Source organism: Hyla sarda, unplaced genomic scaffold (genome assembly GCF_029499605.1).
Source record: "Hyla sarda isolate aHylSar1 unplaced genomic scaffold, aHylSar1.hap1 scaffold_131, whole genome shotgun sequence".
NCBI classification, from domain to species: domain Eukaryota; kingdom Metazoa; phylum Chordata; class Amphibia; order Anura; family Hylidae; genus Hyla; species Hyla sarda.
Genome location: NW_026607934.1, coordinates 234,506 through 255,826, shown reverse-complemented (window position 1 = coordinate 255,826; position 21,321 = coordinate 234,506). Strand labels below are relative to the sequence as shown.

At 46.1% G+C, this 21,321-nt stretch overlaps 8 non-coding genes across 8 annotated transcripts; all 8 read left to right on the top strand.

Annotated features, from left to right (window-relative positions):
• The first annotated feature begins 1,993 nt into the window (after positions 1 to 1,993).
• Positions 1,994 to 2,184, top strand: LOC130305192 (U2 spliceosomal RNA). Its single transcript, XR_008854791.1, has one exon. It is a non-coding gene; the product is annotated as a U2 spliceosomal RNA (small nuclear RNA).
• A 2,080-nt stretch (positions 2,185 to 4,264) lies between these two features.
• On the top strand, positions 4,265 to 4,455 carry LOC130305191 (U2 spliceosomal RNA). The gene has a single exon (XR_008854790.1). It is a non-coding gene; the product is annotated as a U2 spliceosomal RNA (small nuclear RNA).
• Positions 4,456 to 6,555: 2,100 nt separating this feature from the next.
• Positions 6,556 to 6,746, top strand: LOC130305190 (U2 spliceosomal RNA). The gene has a single exon (XR_008854789.1). It is a non-coding gene; the product is annotated as a U2 spliceosomal RNA (small nuclear RNA).
• A 2,081-nt stretch (positions 6,747 to 8,827) lies between these two features.
• On the top strand, positions 8,828 to 9,018 carry LOC130305315 (U2 spliceosomal RNA). Its single transcript, XR_008854913.1, has one exon. It is a non-coding gene; the product is annotated as a U2 spliceosomal RNA (small nuclear RNA).
• A 2,091-nt stretch (positions 9,019 to 11,109) lies between these two features.
• LOC130305189 (U2 spliceosomal RNA) lies at positions 11,110 to 11,300 on the top strand. Its single transcript, XR_008854788.1, has one exon. It is a non-coding gene; the product is annotated as a U2 spliceosomal RNA (small nuclear RNA).
• A 2,085-nt stretch (positions 11,301 to 13,385) lies between these two features.
• On the top strand, positions 13,386 to 13,576 carry LOC130305188 (U2 spliceosomal RNA). Its single transcript, XR_008854787.1, has one exon. It is a non-coding gene; the product is annotated as a U2 spliceosomal RNA (small nuclear RNA).
• Positions 13,577 to 15,657: 2,081 nt separating this feature from the next.
• Positions 15,658 to 15,848, top strand: LOC130305187 (U2 spliceosomal RNA). The gene has a single exon (XR_008854786.1). It is a non-coding gene; the product is annotated as a U2 spliceosomal RNA (small nuclear RNA).
• A 2,089-nt stretch (positions 15,849 to 17,937) lies between these two features.
• LOC130305186 (U2 spliceosomal RNA) lies at positions 17,938 to 18,128 on the top strand. The gene has a single exon (XR_008854785.1). It is a non-coding gene; the product is annotated as a U2 spliceosomal RNA (small nuclear RNA).
• The last annotated feature ends 3,193 nt before the right edge of the window (positions 18,129 to 21,321 follow it).

The window sequence follows — 21,321 nt, the reverse complement described above, 5'->3', positions numbered from 1 at the left end:
GGTGGTGCTGCTGCTGCTTCTGCTGCTTCTGCTTCTGCTTGTGTCTGGCCCCTGTTGGAGCGTCCAGGCACAGGACTTCTGCTGCTGCTGACTAAATGGCCTCCTTAATTGGATCATTTGAGTAGCCAGCACACCTGTGCAGGTAGGGCATGACATGATAGGCAGCTGCCTTGATAGCGGGTGGGTGCTGAATGTTCCTAATTGACAAAATAAGATTAATGCTTATGAAGAAACATAAAATCTCATCCCTTCCCCAATATCGCGCCACACCCCTACCCCTTAATTCCCTGGTTGAACTTGATGGACATATGTCTTTTTTCGACCGTACTAACTATGTAACTATGTAACATAACATGGGGGGGGGGGGGGGTCTCCTGGCTGTTCACACAGGTGTGTCATTGCTGTACATTGACCATGCATTGCTTCTGTGGTATTGCAAAGGCAAAGACAAATGCTTCCAGCCATCCATTGCACTAATGGATTGGTCATCAGCTGGCTGTCTATGTCCCGCATCAATATAGACCAAAGTACAGAGGGTTAGGCTATGCTATTGTGCACCTACCTGATGCATCAGAAGGTGCGAGGCCCTTGCTAAATTCTGTGCACAGACTTTGAGATCTATGCTTTAGACTGTATCTAAACCTGCTCCAACATGGACTGACATTCTGGCCTACTTTCAGCCGATGCGACTTGTCTGTCGCTGAACAGTCGCTTTTTATGTATTCAGCACCTATGTATAATGTTGTAAAAATGCTCTAGAAGCTAAAGTCGCAGAAATGTCACACATATTTGGCCTGCAACTTTCTGTGCGACAAATTCAGACAGGAAAAATCAGTATAAATCCTTAGAAAATTATCCCCCAGTGTCTCCATCTGCTGGCGGTATTGAATAAGCATTGCTGCACTGATGGGGTATGCATTAGACGAAAAAAAAGAAGAAAAAGAAGAATAATACGCCCAGAAAAGAGGCGAAAAGGAGAAAAACGTAAAAAAACGTGAAAAAAAAGTAAGAGGAAGAGAAGGGAAAAAAAGGTGGAAATGGGTTTAAAAGTGATTTCGGCGGAGAAATATAATATATATATATATATATATATATATATATATATATATATATATATATATGCGCACACACACACATAGATATAAACGTATTCTCCGTTGAGATATTGCAGCCGCTGCTGTGTCCAGGCCCAGGAGCCTTAGCACTGTGCTGTGATGTCACTCAATACCACTGACATCACTAGGTGTAAACAACATCTCTCCTTTGCTGTGTATGTGACTATGGAGCTGTTTGGTGATGTCGTCTATTACGGCCTTCATAGAAGCAACAGGAGATTGTTGCATCCATCTTGAACCCTCAGAACTACAGTGCTATGATGTCACTCACTTCCACAGGCCTTGCAGAGTGTAAACAACAACAACCCAGCTTTGTTGTGTATGTAACCATAGGGATTTGTGATGTCACCTAGAACCTTCACAGCAGCGACAGCTTTATGAGGAGCATCAGCACTGCTCTGCCTGAGCAGAACCATCACCGCCATAGGTTGTCAAATAACCCGGATTTAACCCACACAGGTAAGTCCAATGGGGTGCAGGCATGTCCTCTATGCTTACAGCTTCCCGTGGGTGTTGGTTTGATACCGTTTGGGGACAGCCAAGGAGGCATCTGCAGGCAACAAAGGTAGGTGTGTGCTTGTGTGTGTGTTTCCTATGCAGATCCTAAGCCCAGTGTCACATGCAAGTAGGAGGAGTAAGAAGGGTTCCTGGCAAATCCGGGTTATGGATTGCATTTAAAAAGGCCCCGTGGGAGTGCAATGGGCCCCTGTCTTGCTGCTTAGCAATAATGGTATGGGTTTAGGTTCTGCTGTGTGTACTGGTGGTTGACTGCCCCCCAGCCCAGAGTGTGCATGGAAAATTGTCTGGCAGCCTCCCTGACAGCAAGCAGTGATAGTGCCCATGAAGGGGACCTTGTTGGGCCCGCCCCTTTCACGGTTATCGCTTCTCGGCCTTTTGGCTAAGATCAAGTGTAGTATCTGTTCTTATCAGTTTAATATCTGATACGTCCCCTATCTGGGGACCATATATTAAATGGATTTTTGAGAACGGGGGCCGATTTCGAAGCTTGCTTCCGTCGCCCTATGCATTGACCCGATATGGCAGTATCTTCGGGTACAGTGCACCACCCCCTTACAGGGTTAAAAAGAAAGATTCCTACTTTCATTGCTACCTGCTTGCTGGCTAGCCAGCTAGCCAGCCCTGTGGGCCTTGCTGCTGCTGCAGCCAAAAAACAAAAGGTGGTGCTGCTGCTGCTTCTGCTGCTTCTGCTTCTGCTTGTGTCTGGCCCCTGTTGGAGCGTCCAGGCACAGGACTTCTGCTGCTGCTGACTAAATGGCCTCCTTAATTGGATCATTTGAGTAGCCAGCACACCTGTGCAGGTAGGGCATGACATGATAGGCAGCTGCCTTGATAGCGGGTGGGTGCTGAATGTTCCTAATTGACAAAATAAGATTAATGCTTATGAAGAAACATAAAATCTCATCCCTTCCCCAATATCGCGCCACACCCCTACCCCTTAATTCCCTGGTTGAACTTGATGGACATATGTCTTTTTTCGACCGTACTAACTATGTAACTATGTAACATAACATGGGGGGGGGGGGGGGGGTCTCCTGGCTGTTCACACAGGTGTGTCATTGCTGTACATTGACCATGCATTGCTTCTGTGGTATTGCAAAGGCAAAGACAAATGCTTCCAGCCATCCATTGCACTAATGGATTGGTCATCAGCTGGCTGTCTATGTCCCGCATCAATATAGACCAAAGTACAGAGGGTTAGGCTATGCTATTGTGCACCTACCTGATGCATCAGAAGGTGCGAGGCCCTTGCTAAATTCTGTGCACAGACTTTGAGATCTATGCTTTAGACTGTATCTAAACCTGCTCCAACATGGACTGACATTCTGGCCTACTTTCAGCCGATGCGACTTGTCTGTCGCTGAACAGTCGCTTTTTATGTATTCAGCACCTATGTATAATGTTGTAAAAATGCTCTAGAAGCTAAAGTCGCAGAAATGTCACACATATTTGGCCTGCAACTTTCTGTGCGACAAATTCAGACAGGAAAAATCAGTATAAATCCTTAGAAAATTATCCCCCAGTGTCTCCATCTGCTGGCGGTATTGAATAAGCATTGCTGCACTGATGGGGTATGCATTAGACGAAAAAAAAGAAGAAAAAGAAGAATAATACGCCCAGAAAAGAGGCGAAAAGGAGAAAAACGTAAAAAAACGTGAAAAAAAAGTAAGAGGAAGAGAAGGGAAAAAAAGGTGGAAATGGGTTTAAAAGTGATTTCGGCGGAGAAATATATATATATATATATATATATATATATATGCGCACACACACACATAGATATAAACGTATTCTCCGTTGAGATATTGCAGCCGCTGCTGTGTCCAGGCCCAGGAGCCTTAGCACTGTGCTGTGATGTCACTCAATACCACTGACATCACTAGGTGTAAACAACATCTCTCCTTTGCTGTGTATGTGACTATGGAGCTGTTTGGTGATGTCGTCTATTACGGCCTTCATAGAAGCAACAGGAGATTGTTGCATCCATCTTGAACCCTCAGAACTACAGTGCTATGATGTCACTCACTTCCACAGGCCTTGCAGAGTGTAAACAACAACAACCCAGCTTTGTTGTGTATGTAACCATAGGGATTTGTGATGTCACCTAGAACCTTCACAGCAGCGACAGCTTTATGAGGAGCATCAGCACTGCTCTGCCTGAGCAGAACCATCACCGCCATAGGTTGTCAAATAACCCGGATTTAACCCACACAGGTAAGTCCAATGGGGTGCAGGCATGTCCTCTATGCTTACAGCTTCCCGTGGGTGTTGGTTTGATACCGTTTGGGGACAGCCAAGGAGGCATCTGCAGGCAACAAAGGTAGGTGTGTGCTTGTGTGTGTGTTTCCTATGCAGATCCTAAGCCCAGTGTCACATGCAAGTAGGAGGAGTAAGAAGGGTTCCTGGCAAATCCGGGTTATGGATTGCATTTAAAAAGGCCCCGTGGGAGTGCAATGGGCCCCTGTCTTGCTGCTTAGCAATAATGGTATGGGTTTAGGTTCTGCTGTGTGTACTGGTGGTTGACTGCCCCCCAGCCCAGAGTGTGCATGGAAAATTGTCTGGCAGCCTCCCTGACAGCAAGCAGTGATAGTGCCCATGAAGGGGACCTTGTTGGGCCCGCCCCTTTCACGGTTATCGCTTCTCGGCCTTTTGGCTAAGATCAAGTGTAGTATCTGTTCTTATCAGTTTAATATCTGATACGTCCCCTATCTGGGGACCATATATTAAATGGATTTTTGAGAACGGGGGCCGATTTCGAAGCTTGCTTCCGTCGCCCTATGCATTGACCCGATATGGCAGTATCTTCGGGTACAGTGCACCACCCCCTTACAGGGTTAAAAAGAAAGATTCCTACTTTCATTGCTACCTGCTTGCTGGCTAGCCAGCTAGCCAGCCCTGTGGGCCTTGCTGCTGCTGCAGCCAAAAAACAAAAGGTGGTGCTGCTGCTGCTTCTGCTGCTTCTGCTTCTGCTTGTGTCTGGCCCCTGTTGGAGCGTCCAGGCACAGGACTTCTGCTGCTGCTGACTAAATGGCCTCCTTAATTGGATCATTTGAGTAGCCAGCACACCTGTGCAGGTAGGGCATGACATGATAGGCAGCTGCCTTGATAGCGGGTGGGTGCTGAATGTTCCTAATTGACAAAATAAGATTAATGCTTATGAAGAAATATAAAATCTCATCCCTTCCCCAATATCGCGCCACACCCCTACCCCTTAATTCCCTGGTTGAACTTGATGGACATATGTCTTTTTTCGACCGTACTAACTATGTAACTATGTAACATAACATGGGGGGGGGGGGGGGGGTCTCCTGGCTGTTCACACAGGTGTGTCATTGCTGTACATTGACCATGCATTGCTTCTGTGGTATTGCAAAGGCAAAGACAAATGCTTCCAGCCATCCATTGCACTAATGGATTGGTCATCAGCTGGCTGTCTATGTCCCGCATCAATATAGACCAAAGTACAGAGGGTTAGGCTATGCTATTGTGCACCTACCTGATGCATCAGAAGGTGCGAGGCCCTTGCTAAATTCTGTGCACAGACTTTGAGATCTATGCTTTAGACTGTATCTAAACCTGCTCCAACATGGACTGACATTCTGGCCTACTTTCAGCCGATGCGACTTGTCTGTCGCTGAACAGTCGCTTTTTATGTATTCAGCACCTATGTATAATGTTGTAAAAATGCTCTAGAAGCTAAAGTCGCAGAAATGTCACACATATTTGGCCTGCAACTTTCTGTGCGACAAATTCAGACAGGAAAAATCAGTATAAATCCTTAGAAAATTATCCCCCAGTGTCTCCATCTGCTGGCGGTATTGAATAAGCATTGCTGCACTGATGGGGTATGCATTAGACGAAAAAAAAGAAGAAAAAGAAGAATAATACGCCCAGAAAAGAGGCGAAAAGGAGAAAAACGTAAAAAAACGTGAAAAAAAAGTAAGAGGAAGAGAAGGGAAAAAAAGGTGGAAATGGGTTTAAAAGTGATTTCGGCGGAGAAATATATATATATATATATATATATATATATATATATATATATATATATATATGCGCACACACACACATAGATATAAACGTATTCTCCGTTGAGATATTGCAGCCGCTGCTGTGTCCAGGCCCAGGAGCCTTAGCACTGTGCTGTGATGTCACTCAATACCACTGACATCACTAGGTGTAAACAACATCTCTCCTTTGCTGTGTATGTGACTATGGAGCTGTTTGGTGATGTCGTCTATTACGGCCTTCATAGAAGCAACAGGAGATTGTTGCATCCATCTTGAACCCTCAGAACTACAGTGCTATGATGTCACTCACTTCCACAGGCCTTGCAGAGTGTAAACAACAACAACCCAGCTTTGTTGTGTATGTAACCATAGGGATTTGTGATGTCACCTAGAACCTTCACAGCAGCGACAGCTTTATGAGGAGCATCAGCACTGCTCTGCCTGAGCAGAACCATCACCGCCATAGGTTGTCAAATAACCCGGATTTAACCCACACAGGTAAGTCCAATGGGGTGCAGGCATGTCCTCTATGCTTACAGCTTCCCGTGGGTGTTGGTTTGATACCGTTTGGGGACAGCCAAGGAGGCATCTGCAGGCAACAAAGGTAGGTGTGTGCTTGTGTGTGTGTTTCCTATGCAGATCCTAAGCCCAGTGTCACATGCAAGTAGGAGGAGTAAGAAGGGTTCCTGGCAAATCCGGGTTATGGATTGCATTTAAAAAGGCCCCGTGGGAGTGCAATGGGCCCCTGTCTTGCTGCTTAGCAATAATGGTATGGGTTTAGGTTCTGCTGTGTGTACTGGTGGTTGACTGCCCCCCAGCCCAGAGTGTGCATGGAAAATTGTCTGGCAGCCTCCCTGACAGCAAGCAGTGATAGTGCCCATGAAGGGGACCTTGTTGGGCCCGCCCCTTTCACGGTTATCGCTTCTCGGCCTTTTGGCTAAGATCAAGTGTAGTATCTGTTCTTATCAGTTTAATATCTGATACGTCCCCTATCTGGGGACCATATATTAAATGGATTTTTGAGAACGGGGGCCGATTTCGAAGCTTGCTTCCGTCGCCCTATGCATTGACCCGATATGGCAGTATCTTCGGGTACAGTGCACCACCCCCTTACAGGGTTAAAAAGAAAGATTCCTACTTTCATTGCTACCTGCTTGCTGGCTAGCCAGCTAGCCAGCCCTGTGGGCCTTGCTGCTGCTGCAGCAGCCAAAAAACAAAAGGTGGTGCTGCTTCTGCTGCTTCTGCTTCTGCTTGTGTCTGGCCCCTGTTGGAGCGTCCAGGCACAGGACTTCTGCTGCTGCTGACTAAATGGCCTCCTTAATTGGATCATTTGAGTAGCCAGCACACCTGTGCAGGTAGGGCATGACATGATAGGCAGCTGCCTTGATAGCGGGTGGGTGCTGAATGTTCCTAATTGACAAAATAAGATTAATGCTTATGAAGAAATATAAAATCTCATCCCTTCCCCAATATCACGCCACACCCCTACCCCTTAATTCCCTGGTTGAACTTGATGGACATATGTCTTTTTTCGACCGTACTAACTATGTAACTATGTAACATAACATGGGGGGGGGGGGGTCTCCTGGCTGTTCACACAGGTGTGTCATTGCTGTACATTGACCATGCATTGCTTCTGTGGTATTGCAAAGGCAAAGACAAATGCTTCCAGCCATCCATTGCACTAATGGATTGGTCATCAGCTGGCTGTCTATGTCCCGCATCAATATAGACCAAAGTACAGAGGGTTAGGCTATGCTATTGTGCACCTACCTGATGCATCAGAAGGTGCGAGGCCCTTGCTAAATTCTGTGCACAGACTTTGAGATCTATGCTTTAGACTGTATCTAAACCTGCTCCAACATGGACTGACATTCTGGCCTACTTTCAGCCGATGCGACTTGTCTGTCGCTGAACAGTCGCTTTTTATGTATTCAGCACCTATGTATAATGTTGTAAAAATGCTCTAGAAGCTAAAGTCGCAGAAATGTCACACATATTTGGCCTGCAACTTTCTGTGCGACAAATTCAGACAGGAAAAATCAGTATAAATCCTTAGAAAATTATCCCCCAGTGTCTCCATCTGCTGGCGGTATTGAATAAGCATTGCTGCACTGATGGGGTATGCATTAGACGAAAAAAAAGAAGAAAAAGAAGAATAATACGCCCAGAAAAGAGGCGAAAAGGAGAAAAACGTAAAAAAACGTGAAAAAAAAGTAAGAGGAAGAGAAGGGAAAAAAAGGTGGAAATGGGTTTAAAAGTGATTTCGGCGGAGAAATATATATATATATATATATATATATATATATATATATATGCGCACACACACACATAGATATAAACGTATTCTCCGTTGAGATATTGCAGCCGCTGCTGTGTCCAGGCCCAGGAGCCTTAGCACTGTGCTGTGATGTCACTCAATACCACTGACATCACTAGGTGTAAACAACATCTCTCCTTTGCTGTGTATGTGACTATGGAGCTGTTTGGTGATGTCGTCTATTACGGCCTTCATAGAAGCAACAGGAGATTGTTGCATCCATCTTGAACCCTCAGAACTACAGTGCTATGATGTCACTCACTTCCACAGGCCTTGCAGAGTGTAAACAACAACAACCCAGCTTTGTTGTGTATGTAACCATAGGGATTTGTGATGTCACCTAGAACCTTCACAGCAGCGACAGCTTTATGAGGAGCATCAGCACTGCTCTGCCTGAGCAGAACCATCACCGCCATAGGTTGTCAAATAACCCGGATTTAACCCACACAGGTAAGTCCAATGGGGTGCAGGCATGTCCTCTATGCTTACAGCTTCCCGTGGGTGTTGGTTTGATACCGTTTGGGGACAGCCAAGGAGGCATCTGCAGGCAACAAAGGTAGGTGTGTGCTTGTGTGTGTGTTTCCTATGCAGATCCTAAGCCCAGTGTCACATGCAAGTAGGAGGAGTAAGAAGGGTTCCTGGCAAATCCGGGTTATGGATTGCATTTAAAAAGGCCCCGTGGGAGTGCAATGGGCCCCTGTCTTGCTGCTTAGCAATAATGGTATGGGTTTAGGTTCTGCTGTGTGTACTGGTGGTTGACTGCCCCCCAGCCCAGAGTGTGCATGGAAAATTGTCTGGCAGCCTCCCTGACAGCAAGCAGTGATAGTGCCCATGAAGGGGACCTTGTTGGGCCCGCCCCTTTCACGGTTATTGCTTCTCGGCCTTTTGGCTAAGATCAAGTGTAGTATCTGTTCTTATCAGTTTAATATCTGATACGTCCCCTATCTGGGGACCATATATTAAATGGATTTTTGAGAACGGGGGCCGATTTCGAAGCTTGCTTCCGTCGCCCTATGCATTGACCCGATATGGCAGTATCTTCGGGTACAGTGCACCACCCCCTTACAGGGTTAAAAAGAAAGATTCCTACTTTCATTGCTACCTGCTTGCTGGCTAGCCAGCTAGCCAGCCCTGTGGGCCTTGCTGCTGCTGCAGCCAAAAAACAAAAGGTGGTGCTGCTGCTGCTTCTGCTGCTTCTGCTTCTGCTTGTGTCTGGCCCCTGTTGGAGCGTCCAGGCACAGGACTTCTGCTGCTGCTGACTAAATGGCCTCCTTAATTGGATCATTTGAGTAGCCAGCACACCTGTGCAGGTAGGGCATGACATGATAGGCAGCTGCCTTGATAGCGGGTGGGTGCTGAATGTTCCTAATTGACAAAATAAGATTAATGCTTATGAAGAAATATAAAATCTCATCCCTTCCCCAATATCGCGCCACACCCCTACCCCTTAATTCCCTGGTTGAACTTGATGGACATATGTCTTTTTTCGACCGTACTAACTATGTAACTATGTAACATAACATGGGGGGGGGGGGGTCTCCTGGCTGTTCACACAGGTGTGTCATTGCTGTACATTGACCATGCATTGCTTCTGTGGTATTGCAAAGGCAAAGACAAATGCTTCCAGCCATCCATTGCACTAATGGATTGGTCATCAGCTGGCTGTCTATGTCCCGCATCAATATAGACCAAAGTACAGAGGGTTAGGCTATGCTATTGTGCACCTACCTGATGCATCAGAAGGTGCGAGGCCCTTGCTAAATTCTGTGCACAGACTTTGAGATCTATGCTTTAGACTGTATCTAAACCTGCTCCAACATGGACTGACATTCTGGCCTACTTTCAGCCGATGCGACTTGTCTGTCGCTGAACAGTCGCTTTTTATGTATTCAGCACCTATGTATAATGTTGTAAAAATGCTCTAGAAGCTAAAGTCGCAGAAATGTCACACATATTTGGCCTGCAACTTTCTGTGCGACAAATTCAGACAGGAAAAATCAGTATAAATCCTTAGAAAATTATCCCCCAGTGTCTCCATCTGCTGGCGGTATTGAATAAGCATTGCTGCACTGATGGGGTATGCATTAGACGAAAAAAAAGAAGAAAAAGAAGAATAATACGCCCAGAAAAGAGGCGAAAAGGAGAAAAACGTAAAAAAACGTGAAAAAAAAGTAAGAGGAAGAGAAGGGAAAAAAAGGTGGAAATGGGTTTAAAAGTGATTTCGGCGGAGAAATATATATATATATATATATATATATATATATATATATATATGCGCACACACACACATAGATATAAACGTATTCTCCGTTGAGATATTGCAGCCGCTGCTGTGTCCAGGCCCAGGAGCCTTAGCACTGTGCTGTGATGTCACTCAATACCACTGACATCACTAGGTGTAAACAACATCTCTCCTTTGCTGTGTATGTGACTATGGAGCTGTTTGGTGATGTCGTCTATTACGGCCTTCATAGAAGCAACAGGAGATTGTTGCATCCATCTTGAACCCTCAGAACTACAGTGCTATGATGTCACTCACTTCCACAGGCCTTGCAGAGTGTAAACAACAACAACCCAGCTTTGTTGTGTATGTAACCATAGGGAAGGGATTTGTGATGTCACCTAGAACCTTCACAGCAGCGACAGCTTTATGAGGAGCATCAGCACTGCTCTGCCTGAGCAGAACCATCACCGCCATAGGTTGTCAAATAACCCGGATTTAACCCACACAGGTAAGTCCAATGGGGTGCAGGCATGTCCTCTATGCTTACAGCTTCCCGTGGGTGTTGGTTTGATACCGTTTGGGGACAGCCAAGGAGGCATCTGCAGGCAACAAAGGTAGGTGTGTGCTTGTGTGTGTGTTTCCTATGCAGATCCTAAGCCCAGTGTCACATGCAAGTAGGAGGAGTAAGAAGGGTTCCTGGCAAATCCGGGTTATGGATTGCATTTAAAAAGGCCCCGTGGGAGTGCAATGGGCCCCTGTCTTGCTGCTTAGCAATAATGGTATGGGTTTAGGTTCTGCTGTGTGTACTGGTGGTTGACTGCCCCCCAGCCCAGAGTGTGCATGGAAAATTGTCTGGCAGCCTCCCTGACAGCAAGCAGTGATAGTGCCCATGAAGGGGACCTTGTTGGGCCCGCCCCTTTCACGGTTATCGCTTCTCGGCCTTTTGGCTAAGATCAAGTGTAGTATCTGTTCTTATCAGTTTAATATCTGATACGTCCCCTATCTGGGGACCATATATTAAATGGATTTTTGAGAACGGGGGCCGATTTCGAAGCTTGCTTCCGTCGCCCTATGCATTGACCCGATATGGCAGTATCTTCGGGTACAGTGCACCACCCCCTTACAGGGTTAAAAAGAAAGATTCCTACTTTCATTGCTACCTGCTTGCTGGCTAGCCAGCTAGCCAGCCCTGTGGGCCTTGCTGCTGCTGCAGCCAAAAAACAAAAGGTGGTGCTGCTGCTGCTTCTGCTGCTTCTGCTTCTGCTTGTGTCTGGCCCCTGTTGGAGCGTCCAGGCACAGGACTTCTGCTGCTGCTGACTAAATGGCCTCCTTAATTGGATCATTTGAGTAGCCAGCACACCTGTGCAGGTAGGGCATGACATGATAGGCAGCTGCCTTGATAGCGGGTGGGTGCTGAATGTTCCTAATTGACAAAATAAGATTAATGCTTATGAAGAAATATAAAATCTCATCCCTTCCCCAATATCGCGCCACACCCCTACCCCTTAATTCCCTGGTTGAACTTGATGGACATATGTCTTTTTTCGACCGTACTAACTATGTAACTATGTAACATAACATGGGGGGGGGGGGGGGGTCTCCTGGCTGTTCACACAGGTGTGTCATTGCTGTACATTGACCATGCATTGCTTCTGTGGTATTGCAAAGGCAAAGACAAATGCTTCCAGCCATCCATTGCACTAATGGATTGGTCATCAGCTGGCTGTCTATGTCCCGCATCAATATAGACCAAAGTACAGAGGGTTAGGCTATGCTATTGTGCACCTACCTGATGCATCAGAAGGTGCGAGGCCCTTGCTAAATTCTGTGCACAGACTTTGAGATCTATGCTTTAGACTGTATCTAAACCTGCTCCAACATGGACTGACATTCTGGCCTACTTTCAGCCGATGCGACTTGTCTGTCGCTGAACAGTCGCTTTTTATGTATTCAGCACCTATGTATAATGTTGTAAAAATGCTCTAGAAGCTAAAGTCGCAGAAATGTCACACATATTTGGCCTGCAACTTTCTGTGCGACAAATTCAGACAGGAAAAATCAGTATAAATCCTTAGAAAATTATCCCCCAGTGTCTCCATCTGCTGGCGGTATTGAATAAGCATTGCTGCACTGATGGGGTATGCATTAGACGAAAAAAAAGAAGAAAAAGAAGAATAATACGCCCAGAAAAGAGGCGAAAAGGAGAAAAACGTAAAAAAACGTGAAAAAAAAGTAAGAGGAAGAGAAGGGAAAAAAAGGTGGAAATGGGTTTAAAAGTGATTTCGGCGGAGAAATATATATATATATATATATATATATATATATATATATGCGCACACACACACATAGATATAAACGTATTCTCCGTTGAGATATTGCAGCCGCTGCTGTGTCCAGGCCCAGGAGCCTTAGCACTGTGCTGTGATGTCACTCAATACCACTGACATCACTAGGTGTAAACAACATCTCTCCTTTGCTGTGTATGTGACTATGGAGCTGTTTGGTGATGTCGTCTATTACGGCCTTCATAGAAGCAACAGGAGATTGTTGCATCCATCTTGAACCCTCAGAACTACAGTGCTATGATGTCACTCACTTCCACAGGCCTTGCAGAGTGTAAACAACAACAACCCAGCTTTGTTGTGTATGTAACCATAGGGATTTGTGATGTCACCTAGAACCTTCACAGCAGCGACAGCTTTATGAGGAGCATCAGCACTGCTCTGCCTGAGCAGAACCATCACCGCCATAGGTTGTCAAATAACCCGGATTTAACCCACACAGGTAAGTCCAATGGGGTGCAGGCATGTCCTCTATGCTTACAGCTTCCCGTGGGTGTTGGTTTGATACCGTTTGGGGACAGCCAAGGAGGCATCTGCAGGCAACAAAGGTAGGTGTGTGCTTGTGTGTGTGTTTCCTATGCAGATCCTAAGCCCAGTGTCACATGCAAGTAGGAGGAGTAAGAAGGGTTCCTGGCAAATCCGGGTTATGGATTGCATTTAAAAAGGCCCCGTGGGAGTGCAATGGGCCCCTGTCTTGCTGCTTAGCAATAATGGTATGGGTTTAGGTTCTGCTGTGTGTACTGGTGGTTGACTGCCCCCCAGCCCAGAGTGTGCATGGAAAATTGTCTGGCAGCCTCCCTGACAGCAAGCAGTGATAGTGCCCATGAAGGGGACCTTGTTGGGCCCGCCCCTTTCACGGTTATCGCTTCTCGGCCTTTTGGCTAAGATCAAGTGTAGTATCTGTTCTTATCAGTTTAATATCTGATACGTCCCCTATCTGGGGACCATATATTAAATGGATTTTTGAGAACGGGGGCCGATTTCGAAGCTTGCTTCCGTCGCCCTATGCATTGACCCGATATGGCAGTATCTTCGGGTACAGTGCACCACCCCCTTACAGGGTTAAAAAGAAAGATTCCTACTTTCATTGCTACCTGCTTGCTGGCTAGCCAGCTAGCCAGCCCTGTGGGCCTTGCTGCTGCTGCAGCCAAAAAACAAAAGGTGGTGCTGCTGCTGCTTCTGCTTCTGCTTGTGTCTGGCCCCTGTTGGAGCGTCCAGGCACAGGACTTCTGCTGCTGCTGACTAAATGGCCTCCTTAATTGGATCATTTGAGTAGCCAGCACACCTGTGCAGGTAGGGCATGACATGATAGGCAGCTGCCTTGATAGCGGGTGGGTGCTGAATGTTCCTAATTGACAAAATAAGATTAATGCTTATGAAGAAATATAAAATCTCATCCCTTCCCCAATATCGCGCCACACCCCTACCCCTTAATTCCCTGGTTGAACTTGATGGACATATGTCTTTTTTCGACCGTACTAACTATGTAACTATGTAACATAACATGGGGGGGGGGGGGTCTCCTGGCTGTTCACACAGGTGTGTCATTGCTGTACATTGACCATGCATTGCTTCTGTGGTATTGCAAAGGCAAAGACAAATGCTTCCAGCCATCCATTGCACTAATGGATTGGTCATCAGCTGGCTGTCTATGTCCCGCATCAATATAGACCAAAGTACAGAGGGTTAGGCTATGCTATTGTGCACCTACCTGATGCATCAGAAGGTGCGAGGCCCTTGCTAAATTCTGTGCACAGACTTTGAGATCTATGCTTTAGACTGTATCTAAACCTGCTCCAACATGGACTGACATTCTGGCCTACTTTCAGCCGATGCGACTTGTCTGTCGCTGAACAGTCGCTTTTTATGTATTCAGCACCTATGTATAATGTTGTAAAAATGCTCTAGAAGCTAAAGTCGCAGAAATGTCACACATATTTGGCCTGCAACTTTCTGTGCGACAAATTCAGACAGGAAAAATCAGTATAAATCCTTAGAAAATTATCCCCCAGTGTCTCCATCTGCTGGCGGTATTGAATAAGCATTGCTGCACTGATGGGGTATGCATTAGACGAAAAAAAAGAAGAAAAAGAAGAATAATACGCCCAGAAAAGAGGCGAAAAGGAGAAAAACGTAAAAAAACGTGAAAAAAAAGTAAGAGGAAGAGAAGGGAAAAAAAGGTGGAAATGGGTTTAAAAGTGATTTCGGCGGAGAAATATATATATATATATATATATATATATATATATATATATATATATGCGCACACACACACATAGATATAAACGTATTCTCCGTTGAGATATTGCAGCCGCTGCTGTGTCCAGGCCCAGGAGCCTTAGCACTGTGCTGTGATGTCACTCAATACCACTGACATCACTAGGTGTAAACAACATCTCTCCTTTGCTGTGTATGTGACTATGGAGCTGTTTGGTGATGTCGTCTATTACGGCCTTCATAGAAGCAACAGGAGATTGTTGCATCCATCTTGAACCCTCAGAACTACAGTGCTATGATGTCACTCACTTCCACAGGCCTTGCAGAGTGTAAACAACAACAACCCAGCTTTGTTGTGTATGTAACCATAGGGATTTGTGATGTCACCTAGAACCTTCACAGCAGCGACAGCTTTATGAGGAGCATCAGCACTGCTCTGCCTGAGCAGAACCATCACCGCCATAGGTTGTCAAATAACCCGGATTTAACCCACACAGGTAAGTCCAATGGGGTGCAGGCATGTCCTCTATGCTTACAGCTTCCCGTGGGTGTTGGTTTGATACCGTTTGGGGACAGCCAAGGAGGCATCTGCAGGCAACAAAGGTAGGTGTGTGCTTGTGTGTGTGTTTCCTATGCAGATCCTAAGCCCAGTGTCACATGCAAGTAGGAGGAGTAAGAAGGGTTCCTGGCAAATCCGGGTTATGGATTGCATTTAAAAAGGCCCCGTGGGAGTGCAATGGGCCCCTGTCTTGCTGCTTAGCAATAATGGTATGGGTTTAGGTTCTGCTGTGTGTACTGGTGGTTGACTGCCCCCCAGCCCAGAGTGTGCATGGAAAATTGTCTGGCAGCCTCCCTGACAGCAAGCAGTGATAGTGCCCATGAAGGGGACCTTGTTGGGCCCGCCCCTTTCACGGTTATCGCTTCTCGGCCTTTTGGCTAAGATCAAGTGTAGTATCTGTTCTTATCAGTTTAATATCTGATACGTCCCCTATCTGGGGACCATATATTAAATGGATTTTTGAGAACGGGGGCCGATTTCGAAGCTTGCTTCCGTCGCCCTATGCATTGACCCGATATGGCAGTATCTTCGGGTACAGTGCACCACCCCCTTACAGGGTTAAAAAGAAAGATTCCTACTTTCATTGCTACCTGCTTGCTGGCTAGCCAGCTAGCCAGCCCTGTGGGCCTTGCTGCTGCTGCAGCCAAAAAACAAAAGGTGGTGCTGCTGCTGCTTCTGCTGCTTCTGCTTCTGCTTGTGTCTGGCCCCTGTTGGAGCGTCCAGGCACAGGACTTCTGCTGCTGCTGACTAAATGGCCTCCTTAATTGGATCATTTGAGTAGCCAGCACACCTGTGCAGGTAGGGCATGACATGATAGGCAGCTGCCTTGATAGCGGGTGGGTGCTGAATGTTCCTAATTGACAAAATAAGATTAATGCTTATGAAGAAATATAAAATCTCATCCCTTCCCCAATATCGCGCCACACCCCTACCCCTTAATTCCCTGGTTGAACTTGATGGACATATGTCTTTTTTCGACCGTACTAACTATGTAACTATGTAACATAACATGGGGGGGGGGGGGGGGTCTCCTGGCTGTTCACACAGGTGTGTCATTGCTGTACATTGACCATGCATTGCTTCTGTGGTATTGCAAAGGCAAAGACAAATGCTTCCAGCCATCCATTGCACTAATGGATTGGTCATCAGCTGGCTGTCTATGTCCCGCATCAATATAGACCAAAGTACAGAGGGTTAGGCTATGCTATTGTGCACCTACCTGATGCATCAGAAGGTGCGAGGCCCTTGCTAAATTCTGTGCACAGACTTTGAGATCTATGCTTTAGACTGTATCTAAACCTGCTCCAACATGGACTGACATTCTGGCCTACTTTCAGCCGATGCGACTTGTCTGTCGCTGAACAGTCGCTTTTTATGTATTCAGCACCTATGTATAATGTTGTAAAAATGCTCTAGAAGCTAAAGTCGCAGAAATGTCACACATATTTGGCCTGCAACTTTCTGTGCGACAAATTCAGACAGGAAAAATCAGTATAAATCCTTAGAAAATTATCCCCCAGTGTCTCCATCTGCTGGCGGTATTGAATAAGCATTGCTGCACTGATGGGGTATGCATTAGACGAAAAAAAAGAAGAAAAAGAAGAATAATACGCCCAGAAAAGAGGCGAAAAGGAGAAAAACGTAAAAAAACGTGAAAAAAAAGTAAGAGGAAGAGAAGGGAAAAAAAGGTGGAAATGGGTTTAAAAGTGATTTCGGCGGAGAAATATATATATATATATATATATATATATATATATATATATATGCGCACACACACACATAGATATAAACGTATTCTCCGTTGAGATATTGCAGCCGCTGCTGTGTCCAGGCCCAGGAGCCTTAGCACTGTGCTGTGATGTCACTCAATACCACTGACATCACTAGGTGTAAACAACATCTCTCCTTTGCTGTGTATGTGACTATGGAGCTGTTTGGTGATGTCGTCTATTACGGCCTTCATAGAAGCAACAGGAGATTGTTGCATCCATCTTGAACCCTCAGAACTACAGTGCTATGATGTCACTCACTTCCACAGGCCTTGCAGAGTGTAAACAACAACAACCCAGCTTTGTTGTGTATGTAACCATAGGGATTTGTGATGTCACCTAGAACCTTCACAGCAGCGACAGCTTTATGAGGAGCATCAGCACTGCTCTGCCTGAGCAGAACCATCACCGCCATAGGTTGTCAAATAACCCGGATTTAACCCACACAGGTAAGTCCAATGGGGTGCAGGCATGTCCTCTATGCTTACAGCTTCCCGTGGGTGTTGGTTTGATACCGTTTGGGGACAGCCAAGGAGGCATCTGCAGGCAACAAAGGTAGGTGTGTGCTTGTGTGTGTGTTTCCTATGCAGATCCTAAGCCCAGTGTCACATGCAAGTAGGAGGAGTAAGAAGGGTTCCTGGCAAATCCGGGTTATGGATTGCATTTAAAAAGGCCCCGTGGGAGTGCAATGGGCCCCTGTCTTGCTGCTTAGCAATAATGGTATGGGTTTAGGTTCTGCTGTGTGTACTGGTGGTTGACTGCCCCCCAGCCCAGAGTGTGCATGGAAAATTGTCTGGCAGCCTCCCTGACAGCAAGCAGTGATAGTGCCCATGAAGGGGACCTTGTTGGGCCCGCCCCTTTCACGGTTATCGCTTCTCGGCCTTTTGGCTAAGATCAAGTGTAGTATCTGTTCTTATCAGTTTAATATCTGATACGTCCCCTATCTGGGGACCATATATTAAATGGATTTTTGAGAACGGGGGCCGATTTCGAAGCTTGCTTCCGTCGCCCTATGCATTGACCCGATATGGCAGTATCTTCGGGTACAGTGCACCACCCCCTTACAGGGTTAAAAAGAAAGATTCCTACTTTCATTGCTACCTGCTTGCTGGCTAGCCAGCTAGCCAGCCCTGTGGGCCTTGCTGCTGCTGCAGCCAAAAAACAAAAGGTGGTGCTGCTGCTGCTTCTGCTGCTTCTGCTTCTGCTTGTGTCTGGCCCCTGTTGGAGCGTCCAGGCACAGGACTTCTGCTGCTGCTGACTAAATGGCCTCCTTAATTGGATCATTTGAGTAGCCAGCACACCTGTGCAGGTAGGGCATGACATGATAGGCAGCTGCCTTGATAGCGGGTGGGTGCTGAATGTTCCTAATTGACAAAATAAGATTAATGCTTATGAAGAAATATAAAATCTCATCCCTTCCCCAATATCGCGCCACACCCCTACCCCTTAATTCCCTGGTTGAACTTGATGGACATATGTCTTTTTTCGACCGTACTAACTATGTAACTATGTAACATAACATGGGGGGGGGGGGGGTCTCCTGGCTGTTCACACAGGTGTGTCATTGCTGTACATTGACCATGCATTGCTTCTGTGGTATTGCAAAGGCAAAGACAAATGCTTCCAGCCATCCATTGCACTAATGGATTGGTCATCAGCTGGCTGTCTATGTCCCGCATCAATATAGACCAAAGTACAGAGGGTTAGGCTATGCTATTGTGCACCTACCTGATGCATCAGAAGGTGCGAGGCCCTTGCTAAATTCTGTGCACAGACTTTGAGATCTATGCTTTAGACTGTATCTAAACCTGCTCCAACATGGACTGACATTCTGGCCTACTTTCAGCCGATGCGACTTGTCTGTCGCTGAACAGTCGCTTTTTATGTATTCAGCACCTATGTATAATGTTGTAAAAATGCTCTAGAAGCTAAAGTCGCAGAAATGTCACACATATTTGGCCTGCAACTTTCTGTGCGACAAATTCAGACAGGAAAAATCAGTATAAATCCTTAGAAAATTATCCCCCAGTGTCTCCATCTGCTGGCGGTATTGAATAAGCATTGCTGCACTGATGGGGTATGCATTAGACGAAAAAAAAGAAGAAAAAGAAGAATAATACGCCCAGAAAAGAGGCGAAAAGGAGAAAAACGTAAAAAAACGTGAAAAAAAAGTAAGAGGAAGAGAAGGGAAAAAAAGGTGGAAATGGGTTTAAAAGTGATTTCGGCGGAGAAATATATATATATATATATATATATATATATATATATGCGCACACACACACATAGATATAAACGTATTCTCCGTTGAGATATTGCAGCCGCTGCTGTGTCCAGGCCCAGGAGCCTTAGCACTGTGCTGTGATGTCACTCAATACCACTGACATCACTAGGTGTAAACAACATCTCTCCTTTGCTGTGTATGTGACTATGGAGCTGTTTGGTGATGTCGTCTATTACGGCCTTCATAGAAGCAACAGGAGATTGTTGCATCCATCTTGAACCCTCAGAACTACAGTGCTATGATGTCACTCACTTCCACAGGCCTTGCAGAGTGTAAACAACAACAACCCAGCTTTGTTGTGTATGTAACCATAGGGATTTGTGATGTCACCTAGAACCTTCACAGCAGCGACAGCTTTATGAGGAGCATCAGCACTGCTCTGCCTGAGCAGAACCATCACCGCCATAGGTTGTCAAATAACCCGGATTTAACCCACACAGGTAAGTCCAATGGGGTGCAGGCATGTCCTCTATGCTTACAGCTTCCCGTGGGTGTTGGTTTGATACCGTTTGGGGACAGCCAAGGAGGCATCTGCAGGCAACAAAGGTAGGTGTGTGCTTGTGTGTGTGTTTCCTATGCAGATCCTAAGCCCAGTGTCACATGCAAGTAGGAGGAGTAAGAAGGGTTCCTGGCAAATCCGGGTTATGGATTGCATTTAAAAAGGCCCCGTGGGAGTGCAATGGGCCCCTGTCTTGCTGCTTAGCAATAATGGTATGGGTTTAGGTTCTGCTGTGTGTACTGGTGGTTGACTGCCCCCCAGCCCAGAGTGTGCATGGAAAATTGTCTGGCAGCCTCCCTGACAGCAAGCAGTGATAGTGCCCATGAAGGGGACCTTGTTGGGCCCGCCCCTTTCACGGTTATCGCTTCTCGGCCTTTTGGCTAAGATCAAGTGTAGTTTCGGCTCACTTGGTCTGGCCAGAGGGTGTCTGGGGTACCCGGCTCCTTGGCCTTGGGGGATCGTCCTTCCTAACGGAGGGACTTCACCCCCTTGCTGCAATTGGGGAGCCGGCCTAGTCCCCGGACAACGGGGAGCGATCCCCTTTCACTGCCCACATTCTGTGGGGGAGTGTCTTTTGTTCCTGTTGGACGTGATTTTCTACAAGATGGCAGAAGAACCGGAGATGCCTGGAACCAGAGAAGAGGAGATGCCCTTTTTCGGGAGGATTAAAAATGGCGTTCGCATCCTGCTGAAGGACTCTGCTAAGAGAGGAAGAGGACTTTCTTTTGTAGTGGAGGACATGCTGTTTGGACTTCTGCACGTATCCAAGGTACAGATTCTGTCTATGCTGGAATTCCCCAAGAGGGGGTGTTATGACATAATCTTTGTCTCTGATGAAGATTGTGATTCATTTTGTAAGAAAGTGGATGCCTCTAAGACTCATGTAATCTGGGAAGGCGTGGAAGTTATTCCCCATTTTCCAGGGAAAGAAAAAATATTGACTGTAAGAATGTATAGTCCATATATCCCTGAAGAGGACATAGTTGTTTTTTTGGACCAGTTTTGTGAAGAGATTGTGCCTTTGGGTAAAGTATTTAACCAGTATGGGGTTTGGACAACAAAATGGAAGTTTAAAGTAAAATTTAGGGAGGAGGCGGGAGGGGGAACAGTGTTTCCTCCTTCCCGTTTCAAGATAGGTTCCATAAATGGGGACCTGTTTTTTGCTGGAATGCAGAATTTCTGCCGTAAGTGCAGACAATATGGACACCTGAAAGATGAATGTACGTATCTATGGTGTTATAAATGCCAGAAGGAAGGACATGGAACAGAGTCGTGTACCCAGAGGGGTAAATGTAATTTGTGTAACCAAAGTGGACATTTGTACGCAAATTGTCCAAAGAAGAAAAAGAAGAGAGAAGATGTGGGTTTGCTGCAAGATGAACCAGAAATTAATAAGAAGACTGGGCATTACTCTAAAAACTGCCCAGAAAAATCTGTGGCTATGGAGTTTGAAAGTGAAGTAAAGTTGAAGA